At 44.5% G+C, this 19,673-nt stretch overlaps 1 protein-coding gene across 2 annotated transcripts in view; it reads left to right on the top strand.

Moving 5' to 3' along the window:
* Positions 1-19,673, top strand: part of LOC139265520 (BCL-6 corepressor-like protein 1) — a 342,936-nt gene that overhangs the window by 18,840 nt on the left and 304,423 nt on the right. For both annotated transcript variants that reach the window (XM_070882537.1, XM_070882538.1), the window contains one exon: positions 18,668-18,740. The gene's annotated coding sequence lies outside the window, so the exon portion shown is untranslated. The remainder of the gene's footprint in view (positions 1-18,667; positions 18,741-19,673) is intronic.

The following is a 19,673-nucleotide window of genomic DNA, read 5'->3' as shown; positions in this document are numbered from 1 at the left end:
TTTGGGGTCACATATCGGGCAGACCAGGTAAGGGAGGCATGTTTCCTCCCAAGGATATTACTGAACCAGATGTGGTAAGGTCAGCTCATGTGGTGCATGCTGCATGTGGAGTCGTTTTATGTTATTGGACAACTAATCCAGAGACTGTGAATTCAAATCCCACCATGGCAGTTTAAACACTTGAATCCAACATGGTCACCATTACTGATACTAGCTTTTAAAACAAATTCCAGATTTATTTAATTAACTGAAGTTAAATTCCCCAGCTACCGTGTTGGGATTTGAACTAATTTCTCCAGATTATTAGTCTTGACCTCTGGATTAGTAGTCCAGTAACAACCACTATGCTACCATACCCTATATATGGTATGCTGGTTGTGTAAAGAGGCCAGAGATTTTGCAGACAAGTAGCTACTGACACCTACAGTTTGGAAGGATCTTTTTGGGAAGTGGGAAGGAGGTCAGTAGCTGATCACAATCAGCCTATCCAGAGAAAATAGTACAGTAGCCTAAATACAAGATCAAGGTCACCCAAGAATTAAAAAGAAAGATATTTTGGATCTCTGCTTCAGTGCCCAGCCTTATGAGTCTTGGGGTTTAATAAAATATATTCCAGGCTGCTAATGAATCTTTACACAGTTTGTGCACAGGCTTTGCACAGACTCTGGGCATGCATTGCAGGATGCAGAGTGCCTCCACAACATGGTAAGCCTTAAACCATCACACCTGATGATGATAATACGAGATGCCAGGTATCGCATTATCGGCCAAAGATTTTCAGTAGAGCAGGGTGAAAATTAGAGGGAATAAAGAATGTTTCAACTCAGTAAACTGGTAATGGAAATTCAAGGTATGTCCCATCTTTAGATTAGCTGGGGCCGAAATTGCCTTCCTCCCCAAACGGGGCACTCCTTCTGTTTATTAAGTGTTCTGTCCGCCCCAATGCATGGGGTGGACAATCCGGGGAAATTCAGCTCTTTGTTTTTTTTGGAGCGGGCGGATGTGGGGTCGTCTGCAGGGTGGAAGTGCGGGCGGGTTGGAATGGCCATCACTTCGAGTCATCAGAGCGCGCTGATGACGTCAAATGGCGTTCAGTACAGAATAATTAAAATAGAAACAAAGAAATATAGAAAATAGGTGCAGGAGTAAGCCATTCGGCCCTTCGAGCCTGCACTGCCATTCAATAAGATCATGGCTGATCATTCACTCAATACCTCATTCCTGCCTTCTCTCCATACCCCTTAATCCCTTTAGCCGTAAGGGCCATATCTAACTCCCTCTTGAATATATCCAGTGAACTGGCCTCAACAACTCTCTGCGGCAGGGAATTCCACAGGTTAACAACTCTGAGTGAAGAAGTTTCTCCTCATCTCAGTCCTAAATGGCCTACCCCTTATCCTAAGACTATATCCCCTGGTTCTGGACTTCCCCAACATCGGGAACATTCTTCCTGCATCTAACCTGTGCAGTCCCGTCAGAATCTTATACGTTTCTATGAGATCCCCTCGCATCCTTCTAAACTCCAGTGAATAAAGGCCCAGTTGATCCAGTCTCTCCTCATATGACAGCCCAGCCATCCCTGGAATCAGTCTGGTGAACCTTTGCTGCACTCCCTCAATAGCAAGAACGTCATTCCTCAGATTAGGAGACCAAAACTGAACACAATATTCCAGGTGAGGCCTCACCAAGGCCCTGTACAACTGCAGTAAGACCTCCTTGCTCCGAGACTCAAATCCCCTAGCTATGAAGGCCAACATACCATTTGCCTTCTTCACCACCTGCTGTACCTGCATGCCAACTTTCAATGACTGATGAACCATGACACCCAGGTCTCGTTGCACCTCCCCTTTTCCTAATCTGCCGCCATTCAGATAATATTCTGCCTTCGTTTTTTTGCCCCCAAAATGGATAACCTCACATTTATTCACATTATACTGCATCTGCCATGCATTTGCCCACTCACCTAACCTGTCCAAGTCACCCTGCAGCCTCTTAGCATCCTCCTCACAGCTCACACCACCACCCAGCTTAGTGTCATCTGCAAACTTGGAGATGTTACACTCAATTCCTTCATCTAAATCGTTAATGTATATTGTAAAGAGCTGGGGTCCCAGCACTGAGCCCTGCGGCACTCCACTAGTCACTGCCTGCCATTCTGAAAAGGACCTGTTTATCCCGACTCTCTGCTTCCTGTCTGCCAACTAGCTCTCTATCCACGTCAGTACATTACCCCCAATACCATGCACTTTGATTTTGCACACCAATCTCTTGTGCGGGACCTTGTCAAAAGCCTTTTGAAAGTCCAAATACACCACATCCACTGGTTCTCCCTTTTCTACTCTGCTAGTTACATCCTCAAAAAATTCCAGAAGATTCTTCAAGCATGATTTCCCTTTCATAAATCCATGCTGACTTGGACTAATCCTGTCACTGCTTTCCAAATGCGCTGCTATTTCATCCTTAATGATTGATTCCAACATTTTCCCCAGTACTGATGTCAGGCTAACCAGTCTATAATTACCCGTTTTCTCTCTCCCTCCTTTTTTAAAAAGTGGTGTTACATTAGCTACCCTCCAGTCCATAGGAACTGATCCAGAGTCAATAGACTGTTGGAAAATGATCACCAATGCATCCACTATTTCTAGGGCTACTTCCTTGAGTACTCTGGGATGCAGACCATCAGGCCCCAGGGATTTATCGGCCTTCAATCCCATCAATTTCCCTAACACAATTTCCCGCCTGATAAGGATATCCTTCAGTTCCTCCTTCTCACTAGACCTACTGTCCCCGAGTACATTCGGAAGGTTATTTGTGTCTTCCTTCGTGAAGACAGAACCAAAGTATTTGTTCAATTGGTTTGCCATTTCTTTGTTCCCCATTATAAATTCAGCTGAGTCCGACTGCAAGGGACCTACGTTTGTCTTCACTAATCTTTTTCTCTTCACATATCTATAGAAGCTTTTACAGTCAGTTTTTATGTTCCCTGCAAGCTTCTTTCCGTACTCTATTTTCCCCCTCTTAATTAAACCCTTAGTCTTCCTCTGTTGAGCCACCTTCCCTGTTTTATTTTTACTCCAGACAGGGATGTACAATTGCTGAAGTTCATCCATGTGATCTTTAAATGTTTGCCATTGCTTAACCACCGTGAACCCTTTAAGTATCCTTTGCCAGTCTATTCTAGCCAATTCACGCCTCATACCGTCGAAGTTACCTTTCCTTAAGTTCAGGACCCTAGTTTCTGAATTAACTGTGTCACTCTCCATCTTAATAAAGAATTCTACCATATTATGGTCACTCTTCCCCAAGGGGCCTCGCACAACGAGATTGCTAATTAGTCCATTCTCATTACACATCACCCAGTCTCGGATGGCCAGCTCTCTAATTGGTTCCTCGAAAACCATCCCTAATACACTCCAGGAAATCCTCCTCCACCGCATTGCTACCAGTTTGGTTAGCCCAATCAATATGTAGATTAAAGTCGCCCATGATAACTGCTGTACCTTTATTGCACACATCCCTTATTTCTTGTTTGATGCTGTCCGCAACCTTACTACTACTGTTTGGTGGTCTGTACACAACTCCCACTAGCGTTTTCTGCCATTTGGAATTCCGCAGCTCCATCCATACCGATTCCACATCATCCAGGCTAATGTCCCTCCTTACTATTGCATTAATTTCCTCTTTAACAAGCAACGCCACCCTGCCTCCTTTTCCCTCTGCCTATCCTTCCTAAATGCTGAATACTCTTGGATGTTGAGTTCCCAGCCTTGGTCACCCTGGAGCCATGTCTTTGTGATGCCAATTACATTATACCCGTTAACTGGTATCTGCGCAGTTAATTCGTCCAACTTATTCCGAATACTCCTCGCATTGAGGCACCGAGCCTTCAGGCTTGTCTTTTTAACACACTTTGCCCCTTTAGAATTTTGCTGTAATGTGGCCCTTTTTGTTTTTTGCCTTGGGTTTCTCTGCCCTCCACTTTTACTATTCTCCTTTCTATCTTTTGCTTCTGATTCCATTTTATTTCCCTCTGTCTCCCTGCATAGGATGCCATCCCCCTGCCACATTAGTTTAACTCCTCCCCAACAGCACTAGCAAACACTGGTGTAATTGTGTTCCTGCCATCCCTTTACTTTTCAAATAGCCCTTCATATCTTGCTCAATGTACTTGCATCTTGAATTTTTCATGAAATTGAGGTTGTGGACCTAACTGATTTGTGTCTGAATTAATTTCACGCAGTGTTAAGGGGCACAGTTCAATTTTCAGACATGGATCTAATGCAATACATCTGTTACTGTTAATTCGGCAATGTCCATTTCATAGCAGTGCAAAATTAAAACAATATTATTTATATATGAAAATATAATTCCTAGTTTCCAGCATGAACTAGATTGCAGGTGTTACAGGCACCACATGGCTGGTGATACACTCCAGATCTCCTTGTGGTCTCTCAAGCTTTCTGCCCTACTAAGTTCTCTCACAGCACATCCAAGGATAACATTATTCCCTCCCACCCCTCCCCAGTCCCAGTCTAAGGACTCTTGTTGGGTTGCAGCTCCATGATGCCAGACACCCTCTCGCACTTTGCATAAGTAGTCATTCTTTATGTGTGAGCCTTCATAGTGAGTATTGGCATGTTATTTGACTATGGAGAACATAACAAGTGAGCCCAAACCAGTGCTCACCGACCACCCACAGAAGCACCCATTCCAGGGGTGGTTACTGGATAGCAATCAGATGTGGCACCCTGGATAGTTACTTTCCCCAGCCCAGGTTTGTCCAAGCCAATTGTAGAATCCAATTAATGTCTTAGTTGAGAGCAGCTATCTCAGCACAGACTGAGGAATGAACTTGGGATCTTCTAGCCTGTATGACTCTGTAACACATTGTGCCATCACAGGAACAATTTAAATACTTCAATATAATATTACAATTTAAAACTTAAATGGTTCCCAATCATCTTTTGCACATGGACACATGAATAGATATATAATATACACAATATATTGTTTTGGTAGTGCTACATTATGGGGTTTAATTGCATATTAATTATCAATAGTTTGTGTTCATTAAATAAGTGATATGTTTCCACCAGTGTAGAATTTCCCCATTTCATATTTAGGATAGATCAATTGTGTTACATATCACTAGTGCAATCCCCAAAATGGGATCATGTACAACTGAATATTAACTTGGTAGTGTCAAAATCCGAGACCAATGTCATCACTGAGATTTCAGTAGAGTGAAATGATAGGCATTTTTTAATGCAATTGTTCTGCCACTTTTATTTGTCAACCGAGTTCCAGTAAAGCGTAATGTTGGGCATATGAAATGTTTGTGGTGTGTCCACTTGAACTGTGAAAAACAACCAGCAGTACAATTACAGATTTTATCCTTCCAAGCTTGGGTTGTGTCGAGAGAGTAATTAGAGCTATACAACATTAAGGTGAAGTCCCGGAGATTGTCGGCCTGTGATGGGAGCAACTTAAGATGATGAATTAACAAAATCACACAAGTAGCATATGGGCACATTAAAGCATACTCGTTAAAGTGTAGTTTTTAAATTCATCCATAGCATATTCGTATCAGTTTCCTAAATAGGCCTAGTGGCAACTCTGGGTATTTGACTTGAGGGTTCCACAATTCATATTTTGCCTGGACGTGCTTTTTGTACACCTCAGCTGTCGCTCACTTAAATGATATCTGCTGGAATTTCACATGAGCAAATGTTGAGTGAAAACAGCACATAGATTGGGATGCTCCCTCTGAACGAATTGCATGCTGCCACTCACTATCTAGGTTCAGACAGTAAATTGTATCCCAGCAGGGAGTCAGCACCTTCACAAGAATGAGGAGAGAATGTGGGAAAATAAGGAGGAGGAAAATAAAATTGCCTATCCTATCTCCATAGCAACATGAAACACAAACCACATCATCATTAGGAACAGCTCTCTAACTCTCTATCTATTGTACATACTTTGTGCAGGGTAAAGTATAATGGTAAAACTAAAATAAATTAATCGTAATCAACACAATTTTAGCAATATATAATCAATTATGATGCTGAATTCTAGCTCCTCAGCACTTATTTTAGACTGCTAATTATTAAGGAAATGATTGAAGATCTTTATCTATTAGTTAAAATTCAAGTTATTCCCATATTTTAGGACTACCTGCAATATCAGTCCTGAGATGAATTTTACTTTCTGCATACCTGAGTAAAAACAATGTAATTGTGAGAGTCAGCCAGGTGTGGGCTGGATTTTTGGTTGCCTGATGCCTCAGTTAGCGGCCAGAGTTAATGGGAGCGTAAGAGGTTACCGACTGGGGGCACAGCTTTTCGACTGAAAATTCATTTGAGATTCACGGGGCGTAAACCAGTTGTGCCTGGCTGCTGATGGTCAGTGTGACCCTGATGTCAGTCCTGGTGCCAGGCCCACACTCGCGCCCTGGTCAGTAAATCTGGTGCAGCCGCCAAGAACAACGTCTGGAAAAACAGTCGCTACAGGCTTGCAGAGAAGTTAACTGGTGGCTACTTAAAGGGATGAGGAAACACTTCCCTCGGCGGTCACAGTCAGTACACAGCATGGTGCGTGAGCAGCGGCAGACAGACATAACAGTGCAGGTTGAAAACAAGTAATTTTGGAAACTTTAATAGGTGCAATACTATGCGGCGCCTTTAAGACTCGGCTTTTCCCGGGATCTGATTCGGAGTTCCGTGCATGCACAATGGATCCCCCAAATTTACCGGCCAAACTTTCATTATGGGCCCCACCCCCCCCACCCCCCAGCTCTGGTGTGCAATGGCTGATTTATTGCCTCTATCAGCTCTTCGACTGATTCTGACGAATTTCTGGGCGGGAGGTGCAAACTTTTTCAAGGCGCAAAAAGTACCCCTCAGCCTGGGTTATCCCAAATGAGCTGCGGCTGAATTTCCACCCATGTGTGTTTTTACAATAAATGTTTATGTTCAAACTGGCTCAGTTTGTAAAAGCAATGAAAATGAGCCAGAAAGGTCCCAGATTTGATTCAGGGCCTTTGCTGATATATGATCTCAGATTAATCTAACCTAAAATGAGCAAAAAGAGGAAAATATATCCCTTCATGTCTACACATCCATACTTTGCAGCAGGAGCCATTGGACGGTGATCAAAGAAGGAAACCTTGTTTGTGTTTTACCTCCCAAGCCCAAGGCACAAAGGCCAACTGTAGTTCCCCAACCACCTCTCTCCCAGAGATCGGTTAACACAGCTCAGATAGTTTTTATTTCCTTTAGCAACTTGAAGTTGGTGATTAGGGAACTCTGTGGTATACCCAACAGGGTATGACTAATAAGTGAGGAAGGTTTGCATAGTTTCTTGCATGACAAGCAGGCTATAAAGGAGTGGTCAATTACTTGAAAAGCAGGTAAGATATTTATAACAGGAAAGACATCTTACTATCAGCAGAAATTGATGTTAATGGGAGCTTAGGTTGTCAACTGGTAGCATTTCACTTCTGGGTCAGAAGTTTGTGGGTTTATGTCTCTTATCAGACCTTGAGTTGCTAATCTTAGTTGACACTCCAGTACAGTACTAAGTGAGTGCTGCGCTGGTGGAACTTCTCCAGCGCTTTGAGATGTCTGCTGTGTATAGTCCATGTCTCTGAGCCATACAGGAGGGTGGGTATCACTACTGCCCTGTGGACCATAAGCTTGGTGGTAGATTTGAGGTCCTGGTCTCCAAATACTGTCTTCCTCAGGTGATCGAAGGCTGCGCTCGCACACTGGAGGTGGTGTTGGACCTTGTCATCGATGTCTGCCTTTGCTGATAGTAGGCTCCCGACGTATGGAAAATGGTCCACGTTGTCCAAGGCCATGCCGTGGATTTTGCAATTCACCGTGAACGCCGCAAGATCCTGCAAATCCACTGGGAGGACAGACGCACCAGCGTTGGTGTTCTCACTCAGACCAACATCCCCAGCATTGAAGCACTGACCACACTCGACCAGCTCCATTGGGCGGGCCACATCGTCCACATGCCCGACACGAGACTCCCAAAGCAAGCGCCCTACTCGGAACTCTGACACGGCAAGCGAGCCTCAGGTGGGCAGAGGAAATGTTTCAAGGACACCCTCAAAGTCTCATTGATAAAGTGCAACATCCCCACCGACTCCTGGAAATCCCTGGCCCAAGACCACCCAAAGTGGAGGAAGAGCATCCGGGAGGGAGCTGAGCACCTCAAGTCTCTGCCGAGAGCATGCAGAAATCAAACGCAGACAGCGGAAGGAGCGTGCGGCAAACCAGACTCCTCACCCACCCTTTCCTTGAACCACTGTCTGTCCCACCTGTGACAGAGACTGTAATTCCCGTATTGGACTGTACAGCCACCTGAGAACTCACTTTTAGAGTGGAAGCAAGTCTTCCTCGATTTTGAGGGACTGCCTATGATGATGAAGTGAGTGCTGCATTGTTGGCAGTGTCACCCTTTAAATGAGATGTTAACCTGAGGTCTTGGCTACTGGTTCCAGTAGTTCTGGTGATTAAAGATCCCATGGTACTATTCATGGTACATGCTCCCTCGCCCAGCACCACCAAAAAACAGTTTCGTTATTTGTTGTTGCATTTGCCTTTTTAACAATAGTCAGTACATTTCAAAAGTAATTTATTATGTTAAAAGTTCTGGGAACTTTTGATAACGTGATAAAGTGCTAAATTGAGGTGCCAGCCTTGGCTCACTGGTAACACTCTCGTCTCTTAGTCAGAAGGTTGTTGGTTCAAGTCTCATTACAGAGACAAGAGCACAAAATCTAGGCTGACATTGCAGTGCAGTACTGAGGGAGTGCTGTGTTGTCGGAGGTGCCGTCTTTCGGATGAGATGTTAAACTGAGGCTCCATCTTCCCTCTGAGGTGGACATAAAAGATCCCATGGCACTATTTTAAAGAACAGGTGAGTTCTCTTGGTGTCCTGGCCAATATTTATAGCTCACTGAAACAGATTATTTGGTCATTACCTTACTGTGCGCCAATTCCTACATTACAAGAGTACTGAGGAGGACGCTCCATAATCCCTCATGGTTGACAGTGTCAAAGGCCTTTGTGAGGTCAAAGAAGGCCATGTACAAGGGTTGGTGCTGTTACCTGCATTTCTCTTGTAGTTGTCGCGTGGTGAAGATCATGCCCGTTGTACCCCTCAGTGGACGGAATCCGCATTGCAACTCTGGGAGGAGTTCTTCAGCCACTGGGAGAAGGCGATTGAGGAGGATTCTTGCAATGATTTTCCCTGTGCCCGACAGCAGGGCGATTCCTCTGTAGTTACCACAGTCAGACTTGTCCCCTTTTTTGAAGATGGTCATGATTACGGCATCCTTGAGATCTCCTGGCGTGCTCTCCACCTTCCAGTTAAGAGAAATGAGGCCATGTATTCATGCCAAAAGTGCTTCTCCTCCATGCTTCAGTGGGAATTCCATCTGCTCCTGTTGCCTTGTTATTCTTCAGCTGACGGATGGTCTTTTCTACCTTGTGCCGGACTGGGGTTGTGCTGAGATGGTGGTGGGTAGCATGCTGCGGGATGGAGTCGAGGACACTCTCATCGAAGACAGAGTCTTGGTTAATGAGATCTTCGAAATGTTCCTTCCAATGGGCACTGACTGCTTCTCTGTCCTTGATGAGTACCTCACCGTTCTTGGCCAGCAGTGGGGTAGGGCCTTGGGTGCTTGGACCGTAGGTGGTCTTGACTGCACTGAAGAATCCATGCATGTCATGGATGTCGGCTACTTGCCCATAAGACAGAGATCCTCTACCAACCTGAACCCACCACACAGCACTGCCCCCCCCCCCCCCCCCGATGATCAAAATCCATGACGAGGCCTTGGACAACGTGGACCATTTTCCATACCTTAGGAGCCGACTGTCAGCAAGAGCAGACATTGACAATGTGGTCCAACACCGCCTCCAGTGCGCCAGCGCAGCCTTCGGTCACCTGAGGAAGAGAGTGTTTGAAGACCTCAAACCTGGCACCAAGCTCATGGTCTACAGGGCAGTAGTGATACCCGCCCTCCTACATGGCTCAGAGACGTGGACTATATACAGCAGACACCTCAAAGCGCTGGAGATGTACCACCATTGCTGCCTGCACAAGATCCTGCAAATCCACTGGGAGGACAGACGCACCAATGTCAGTGTTCTCGCTCAGGCCAACATCCCCAGCATTGACCACGCTCGATCAGCTCCGTTGGGCGGGCCACATCGTCCGCATGCCCGACACGAGACTCCCAAAGCAAACACTCGACGCGGAGCTTCAACACGGCAAGTGAGCTCCAGGTGGGCAGAGAAAACGCTTCAAGGACACCCTCAAAGCCTCCTTGAGAAAGTGCAACATCCCCACCGACTCCTGGGAATCCCTGGCCAAAGACTGCCCAAAGTGGAGGAAGAGCATCCGGGAGGGCGCTGAGCACCTCGAGTTCCATCGCCAAGAACAAGCAGAAACCAAGCGTAGACAGCGGAAGGAGTGTGCATCAACCCAGGTTCCCCGACCTACCCTTTCTTTGAACCACTGTCTGTCCCACTGTGACAGAGACTGTAGATTCCGTATTGGACTATTCAGTCACCTGAGAACTCACTTTTAAAGTGGAAGCAAGTCTTCCTCGACTCCGAGGGACTGCCTATGATGATGACGATTACAACAGTAATTACACTTTAAGAATACTTCATTGACTGTTAAGCGCTTTGGGATGCCCTGAGGTCGTGAAAGATTCTTTATAAATGCAAGTTCTTCAAATACAAGCATTCATTTTATTTTTCTTCCATCACTGGTAAATTTAAGATTTGTTACTTTTGGTAACCAGTCTCCAATATATTTTTAAAGGAAATGTTTTAACAGCGCTAAAAATCTTATAGTAACCATCTCCATTTGAGCTGTTGAAGCAAGATAGCTCAATCATTTCTGACCTTTATGGCACATTCTGAAGGTTTTGTGGTTTGAGCGTCTAGTCATTAATTGGTAAATAATGTGAGGTACTGGATAAAAGGGTACAAAGATACTTTGATCTTGAAACAGCAATGTTGGTGAAAATAGAAACAATGTTTTAAGTATGTTTGCACTTAAACTGGGTCACACATATTTAAAAGAAACATTCAAGTGTATTAATTGAAATAATGAGGTGTTGAAAGGGCGAAAAATACCTTTTCAAGATATAAATTCAATTTAAACTTTTTATCTGCATTGTAGAATCATTTATATCCCAATCAAATATAAGAAAGTATAATTTCATATACGGTAGAAGTTAATGAGGCAAATGTTTGAGTTGTCAGGTCACTATTTAATATATATTTTTATTCCTATTTCATCATTGCTAACTATGCAAAAATAATCAACTTTTACTCCCTTTCCCATCAGCAGTGGCACAGGATTTTGTGTTGCTATGGAGGTGACACTAAGTGGAAATGTTGGGTGGCACTGACAGAAAAATCTGCTTCCATCCCCCAACTCTCTTACCTCCTGAAGGCAGTGGCTTGCACTGGGATACCCTTCCACTGTTTGCTCGTTGTCTCCTTAGCCAAATGCCTTTTTATGTGTGAGTCTAGAAAGTGAAGCCTCCCGTGTCTGCCCTGTCCCCTTGATTTTGTAGCACTAATTAGGTGGGCAACAGCAGAAAGTGGACATTTGTAACGGCACATCTCCGCCCACATTTCCAGCTGTCCCATTTTCCACGATCATTCCTGGTGCCTGGTGAAAACACCTAACCACTATCAGCAGCTGCATGCAAATGAGGCTGTAATGACACAGCAATTCTATTTGCCCCATTTTTGATTATTTCTACCTTATTTGCACTCATTTATAATTATGCCAGTATAAATTTGGCATCCATGTTTGTTAGTGCTATGTTGAAGGTGGAATAGAATTTGTAGGTTCCAGATTCTACTGATATAGGTGTTACTAAAACCCTATTACTATGCCACTTCACTGTGGAATTTTTGTTTTTTTTGCTCTGGCCAAAATTTGCCATCTACTTTTGTACCATTTTCTGAAGGATTGGCATTCTTGCCAATTTCAGAAAGTGTACAATGGCATTCCCATTGAGAATTCCCCTTTTTCCTTGTTTGTTGGGAGAGAAGGAACAAGGGAGAGAGACCACACTAATGTGAAGTGTCAGCCATGGCTCAGTCTTGCACTCTCACCTCTAAGTCAGAAGATTGTGGTTTCAACTCCAGACACTTGAGAACAAGATCTAGGCTGATACCCCAGTGCAGTACTGGGGGAGTTCTGCACTGTCAGAGGTGCCATCTTTTGGAGGAGACGTTAAATCGTCTTTCCCCTCAGGTGTACGTAACAGATCCCATGGCAATATTTCAAAGAAGAGCGGGGGAGTTCTCCCCGGTGTTCTGGCCAATATTTATCCCTCAAGCAACATCACAAAAACAAATGATGGTCATCATTACATTGCTGTTAGTGTGTTTGTTGCGGGGGGAGAGGGGGACAATGGGATCTCGAGTGTGAGGTGGGGTAGGGTGAGGATTGGGATTGTTAGAAAGGGGGGGTTGCAGGCTTGGATTTCTGATGTGGGGAATGAACCATCCAGCATGGAGATACACTTGCAGCTTGTGGACTTTTTCATTGAAGCCACCATCTGCACACACAGCCCCCAGGTCCTGCAGATATTCTTTAAGCATCCTTAAAAGAAGGGCCCATGAGAATCCCCAGACTCTTCAGCTAAAGGGTGACATAGCTTGACCCTCCTTTCAGCAGCATTTTGCTCCTCATGTCTCATCATTAGTTGTTCCTGTACAATCATGCTCCGTACTTCACTCACTGCACTGCCCTCTGCCTCAGTCTCATTGCCCCAGTGTGCATGTTCCTTGGCTGGAGTTTGCGGGGACAAAGTGAATAATAATGGATCCACTGGTGCCTGCTTCTGTTTTTTTCTGGCACACCTAGCGAAGGAAAAGAGGAAGAGAAATTAGAATGGGTTGCTGAGGAGCAGAGTTCACCTCACTTTCAGTAGAAGGAGTGAATTGAGGGTTTCAGGATAATGTTTCCTGCCAAGTAATGTGGGTACTAGGATGAGGAGGAAGAGATGCAGAAGGTCATCATGACTTGCACCTTCTACTACCCCATCTCTGCCAGCTTCCCTGACGACTACGTGTGCGGGAAGTGTATCCACCCCCAGCTCCTGACGGACCGCGTTGCGGAATTGGAGCTGAGGGTGGATTCACTCTGGAGCATCCACGATGCTGAGAATGATGTGAGTAGCACGTGTAGCGAGTTGGTCTTACCGCAGGTGAAGGGTCCACAGCCAGATAGGGAATGGAAGACCAGCAGGAAGAGCTGTGCAAGGAAGGTAGTGCAGGGGTCCCCTGCGGTCATCCCCCTGCAAAATAGATACACCGTTTTGAGTACTGTTGAGGGGGATGACTCATCAGGGGAGGGCAGCAGCAGCCAAGTTCATGGCACTGTGGCTGGCTCGGCTGCACAGGAGGGCAGGAAAAAGAGTGGGAGAGCAATAGTGATAGGGGATTCAATTGTAAGGGGAATAGATAGGCGTTTCTGCGGCCGCAACCGAGACTCCAGGATGGTATGTTGCCTCCCTGGTGCAAGGGTCAAGGATGTCTCAGAGCGGGTGCAGGACATTCTGAAAAGGGAGGGTGAACAGCCAGTTGTCATGGTGCACATTGGTACCAACGATATAGGTAAAAAAAGGGATGAGGTCCTACGAGACGAATTTAAGGAGCTAGGAGCTAAATTAAAACGTAGGACCTTAAAAGTAGTAATCTCGGGATTGCTACCAGTGCCACGTGCTAGTCAGAGTAGGAATCGCAGGATAGCACAGATGAATACGTGGCTTTTGCAGTGGTGCAGCAGGGAGGGATTCAAATTCCTGGGGCATTGGAACCAATTCTGGGGGAGGTGGGACCAGTACAAACCGGACGGTCTGCACCTGGGCAGGACCGGAACCAATGTCCGAGGGGGAGTGTTTGCTCGTGCTGTTGGGGAGGAGTTAAACTAATATGGCAGGGGGATGGGAACCAATGAAGGGAGATAGAGGGAAACAAAAAGGAGACAAAAGTGAAAGACAGAAAGGAGAAGAGTAAAAGTGGAGGGCAGAGAAACCCAAGGCAAAAAACAAAAAGGGCCACTGAACAGCAAAATTCTAAAGGGTCAAAGTGTAATAAAAAGGCAAGCATGACAGCTCGGTGCCTCAATGCGAGGTGTATTCGGAACCCAGGAGAGGGCTCTGAACTAGTTAGAGTGGGTGAGAGCTCAGATGAACAGGACCCCAAGAAAGAATGCAAAAGGCAGGAGGCAACAGAGCAGAGTAGCACTGGGGTAAGTGTAAACCACAAGGTGATAGGAAGGGACAATATGTATGAATATAAAGGGGCTGCAGGAGGAGTCAAAACTAAAAATAATGGTTTAAAAACTAGTATTAAAACACTCTACCTAAACGCACGCAGCATTCGAAATAAAGTAAATGAGTTGATGGCACAAATCATTACAAATGGGTATGATTTGGTGGCCATTACAGAAACGTGGTTGCAGGGTGGCCAAGACTGGGAATTAAACATACAGGGGTATCTGACAATTCGGAAAGATAGACAAGAAGGGAAAGGAGGTGGGGTAGCTCTGTTAATAAAGGAAGATATCAGGGCAGTTGTGAGAGACGATATTGGCTCCAATGAACAAAATGTTGAATCATTGTGGGTGGAGATTAGAGATAGTAAGGGGAAAAAGTCACTGGTGGGCATGGTTTATAGCCCCCCAAATAATAACTTCACGGTGGGGCGGGCAATATTCAAGGGAATAATGGAGGCATGTGAAAAAGGAACGGCAGTAATCATGGGGGATTTTAACCGACATATCGATTGGTCAAATCAAATCACACGGGGTAGCCTTGAGGAGGAATTCATAGAATGCATACGGGATTGTTTCTTAGAACAGTATGTTACAGAACCTACAAGGGAGCAAGCGATCTTAGATCTGGTCCTGTGCAATGAGACAGGAATAATAAATGATCACCTAGTAAAAGATCCTCTCGGAATGAGTGATCACAGTATGGTTGAATTTGTAATACAGATTGAGGGTGAGGAAGTAGTGTTTCAAACGAGCGTACTATGCTTAAACAAAGGGGACTACAGTGGGATGAGGGCAGAGTTGGCTAAAGTAGACTGGAAACACAGACTAAACGGTGGCACAATTGAAGAACAGTAGAGCACTTTTAAGGAGCTCTTTCATAAGAGTGCAACAAAAATATATTCCAGTGAAAAAGAAGGGCGGTAAGAGAAGGGATAACCAAGGAAATAAAGGAGAGTATCAAATTAAAAACCAATGCGTATAAGGTGGCCAAGGTTAGTGGGAAACTAGAAGATTGGGAAAATTTTAAACGACAGCAAAGAATGATTAAGAAAGCAATAAAGAAAGGAAAGATAGATTACGAAAGTAAACTTGCGCAAAACATAAAAACAGATAGTAAAAGCACAGATATATAAACGGAAAAGAGTGACTAAAGTAAATGTTGGTCCCTTAGAAGATGAGAAGGGAGATTTAATAATGGGAAATGTGGAAATGGCTGAGACCTTAAACAATTATTTTGCTTCGGTCTTCACAGTGGAAGACACAAAAATCATGCCAAAAATTGCTGGTCACAGGAATGTGGGAAGGGAGGACCTTGAGATAACCACTATCACTAGAGGGGTAGTGCTGGACAGGCTAATGGGACTCAAGGTAGACAAGTCCGCTGGTCCGGATGAAATGCATCCCAGGGTATTAAAAGAGATGGCGGAAGTTATAGCAGATGCATCCGTTATAATCTACCAAAATTCTCTGGACTCTGGGGAGGTACCAGTGGATTGGAAAGCAGCTAATGTAACGCCTCTGTTTAAAAAAGGGGGCAGACTATAGGCCGGTTAGTTTAACATCTGTCGTGGGGAAAATGCTTGAAGCTATCATTAAGAAAGAAATAGCGGGACATCTAGATAGGAATAGTGCAATCAAGCAGACGCAGCATGGATTCATGAAGGGGAAATCATGTTTAACTAATTTACTGGAATTCTTTGAGGATATAATGAGCATGGTGGATAGAGGTGTACTGATGGATGTGGTGTATTTAGATTTCCAAAAGGCATTCGATAAGGTGCCACACAAAAGGTTACTGCAGAAGATAAAGGTACGCGGTGTCAGAGGAAATTTATTAGCATGGATAGAGAATTGGCTGGCGAACAGAAAGCAGAGAGTCGGGATAAATGGGTCCTTTTCCGGTTGGAAATCGGTGGTTAGTTGTGTGCCACAGGGATCGGTGCTGGGACCACAACTGTTTACAATATACATAGATGACCTGGAAGAGGGGACAGAGTGTAGTGTAACAAAATTTGCAGATGACACAAAGATTAGTGGGAAAGCGGGTTGTGTAAAGGACACAGAGAGGCTGCAAAGAGATTTAGATAGGTTAATCGAATGGGCTAAGGTTTGGCAGATGGAATACAATGTCGGAAAGTGTGAGGTCATCCACCTTGGAAAAAAACCCAGTAAAAGGGAATATTATTTGAATGGGGAGAAATTGCAACATGCTGCGGTGCAGATGGACCTGGGGGTCCTTGTGCATGAATCCCAAAAAGTTAGTTTGCAGGTGCAGCAGGTAATCAGGAAGGCGAATGGAATGTTGGCCTTCATTGCGAGAGGGATGGATTACAAAAGCAGGGAGGTCCTGCTGCAACTGTATAGGGTATTGGTGAGGCCGCACCTGGAGTACTGCGTGCACTTTTGGTCACCTTACTTAAGGAAGGGTATACTAGCCTTGGAGGGGGTACAGAGATGATTCACTGGGCTGATTCCGGAGATGAAGGGGTTACCTTATGATGATAGATTGAGTAGACTGGGTCTTTACTCGTTGGAGAGTTCAGAAGGATGAGGGGTGATCTTATAGAAACATTTAAAATCATGAAAGGGATAGACAAGATAGAGGCAGAGAGGTTGTTTCCACTGGTCGGGGAGAACTAGGGGGCACAGCCTCAAAATACGGGGGAGCCAATTTAAAACCGAGTTGAGAAGGAATTTCTTCTCCCAGAGGATTGTGAATCTGTGGAATTCTCTGCCCAAGGAAGCAGTTGAGACTAGCTCATTGAATGTATTCAAATCACAGATACATAGATTTTTAACCACTAAGGGAATTAAGGGTTACGGGGAGTTGGCGGGTAAGTGGAGCTGTGTCCACGGCCAGATCAGCCATGATCTTATTGAATGGCGGAGCAGGTTCGAGGGGCTAGATGGCCTACTCCTGTTCCTAATTCTTATGTTCTTATAATGTTCTTATGTTCAATGTCCTCCCCCTCAGGATTTGGCGATCTTCTTCATACGGGGTGAGCGAGTGGAGATTTTGGGGACTGACAGGTCACTCTCTCTCCGTTTGCTTCTTTTTTTAAATGCAAGAAATGACTATTAACTTTAGTTACCAAGAAATAGAGTAAATCCAGCTGCCAGCGTGTAGATCAGAATGCATGCACCAAGAATTGGAGGCTGCTCGTAGGATGATTGCATGAAAGTTGTGAGTGAAAAGACATGAGCAGGTGAAGGCTGGGAGTGTAAAGGGCACCACACTGCCTCGTGGACACTGATGAAAAGAAATGTAAGCACCTTGAAACAATATGAAGTGAAGTTACTGCAATTCTTGAAAGATATGGACTGCTCCTCATACTTTAGCTAATCTTTTTCCTTCACTATTTTACCTTGTTTGGGATTTTCACATTGGCACTAACTGTCCTGGCTCCTGCTTCCATGAGCTTAAGCATCTTCACTGCTGCTATGGAGATTTTAAGGGTTCACTTCACTCCCTGCGCATCTCACAGCCACTTTTATTGAAGAAAACTTGATCCTTTGCTCCCAAAACAGCTTGGTGGCTAAGTACACCTTTAAGCTGCTGTAGGGCTTTAAATACTGTCGTGATATGCTATTATATGCCCCTCCCCCCTCCCCCCGCCAATGGGGAAGCCAGCAGTATGTGCTATTGCACATGCCTTAATTCACCATAAGTATTTGTATTATGGTGACCCTGGAAACCATGGCTGCTTCACATTGGGTGAGTGTGATTTGTACTCTGTTCAACTTCTTCTTGGAAAGCCTAGACCTGAGTATCAGCAGGGTATTCACCATGGGGAAAACCTCATAGGTGAACTCAATCATTACTTCACCCGATGTGGATACGTAGGACGGGGGAGGTGGGGGGGAGAGGAGAGTGCAGGGGCGGGGGGGAAGAGTTGGGGGGCAGGGGGTAGAGGGGTAGGGTGAGATAGTGGGTGGTGGGGAGGTGTTGGTAATTTTGACTTCGGGCGATAGTGTAAGAAAGACAATTATCACATCAGCCACCCGTTTTGCATCGCTCCTGATTTTCATTACAGAGACATCAGCAGAGCTGGGAAGGCAGGTTGAGCAAAAACATCAGCAGTATTTTAACATTTTTGTAGCATGTCACATGCCTTGGCCCAAAGCACAAAGAACAATTTTACACTTATTTTTAAGTGTGCTTTGTGCAATTTAGAGGCTCAGAGTAGGTTCCTTAAAGGAGCAGCATTCATTATTTTTGTTTATTTTTAAATGCGGTTATATTTTACCTTCGTCTCTCTGGAGAGAACTTGAAGATTTATCATTGTTAGAGTTGTTGTGGTGGATCTCTAATGTAACTGGTCCTACCTCCTTTCAGATCAGCCGGAGCATTAGTGTGGTTGTTTTTGACATTGGCCCATAGACCGCCTGCGAATGGGGTCAGACTGCAGGTAAGCGAAAATCCATCTACCCACATTAAAATCAGCCCTGGCCAGTAATTAAGAGTCCTTTGTTGGAAATCAGGATTTTTTTCATGTTCTAGTTGCCAATAGAATTGCAATTATCAGTTATGATTCCACAAACGCTAATTAAGGAATAGGAACTACTTTTTGCCTTTGCAGCATTGTGGCTTATTACCACAACTCTGCACAAAAGTGGCTAATGCATTGTAATCAAAGTGTGATGCTGTGGAATATTGGAACTAGAGTTTAGTACCCCTTGCTGCCTTGCATTGGTATATTTCATTGTGCCGTTTTGGGAACAAAAAGTTATAAAAGGGTTCAACAGCACTGTTAGTGCATGTCTGGTTGTGGGCGCTCTGCTTATAGGAGGCACATGGTTTGGCAAGATTGGCATGTGAAGAAAAGAAGGTATAATAGAAAAATGTCATTGTTTCATTTAAAAAAAAGTAGAATTGTTCTAATGGTTTTTGAATCCATCAGAAGCACGCTTTTCCACATTCCCAATATACAGTTGTGTTGACTGTGTTTGGCATGATAAATTGATCCATTTAAAAGAATATATGTATTGTTTTGAATTAATATACCTCCTAGTAGTAAACTGATAATCTACCTAATTGTTCAGCAGCCAATTATTTTAATGGACAATGCTCAAATTAAAAACAATATTGAGAGGTTTTGATGGCTTCAATTGAAATTTAGTGGCATCCATATATTGATGAGTTGACAATTTTAACCTAACCTGCTCGGTGGAAACTGACAGGATCAGGTGCCATGCTGATTTCACACCCCGCCCGATTTTATTCTCCATTGAAGAGTACTATTGGGTGGGGTGTAAAACCAGTATCGCACCTGATCCTGTGGGTTTCTCACTTGGTGGATTAGGTTAAAATTACCCCCTGAGAGACTGCTCTGGGACCATAA

This window comes from Pristiophorus japonicus, chromosome 6 (genome assembly GCF_044704955.1).
Source record: "Pristiophorus japonicus isolate sPriJap1 chromosome 6, sPriJap1.hap1, whole genome shotgun sequence".
In the NCBI taxonomy this organism is placed as follows: Eukaryota; Metazoa; Chordata; class Chondrichthyes; family Pristiophoridae; genus Pristiophorus; species Pristiophorus japonicus.
The sequence above is the reverse complement of the archived record's forward strand: the minus strand, read 5'-3'. Positions and strand labels throughout refer to the sequence as shown.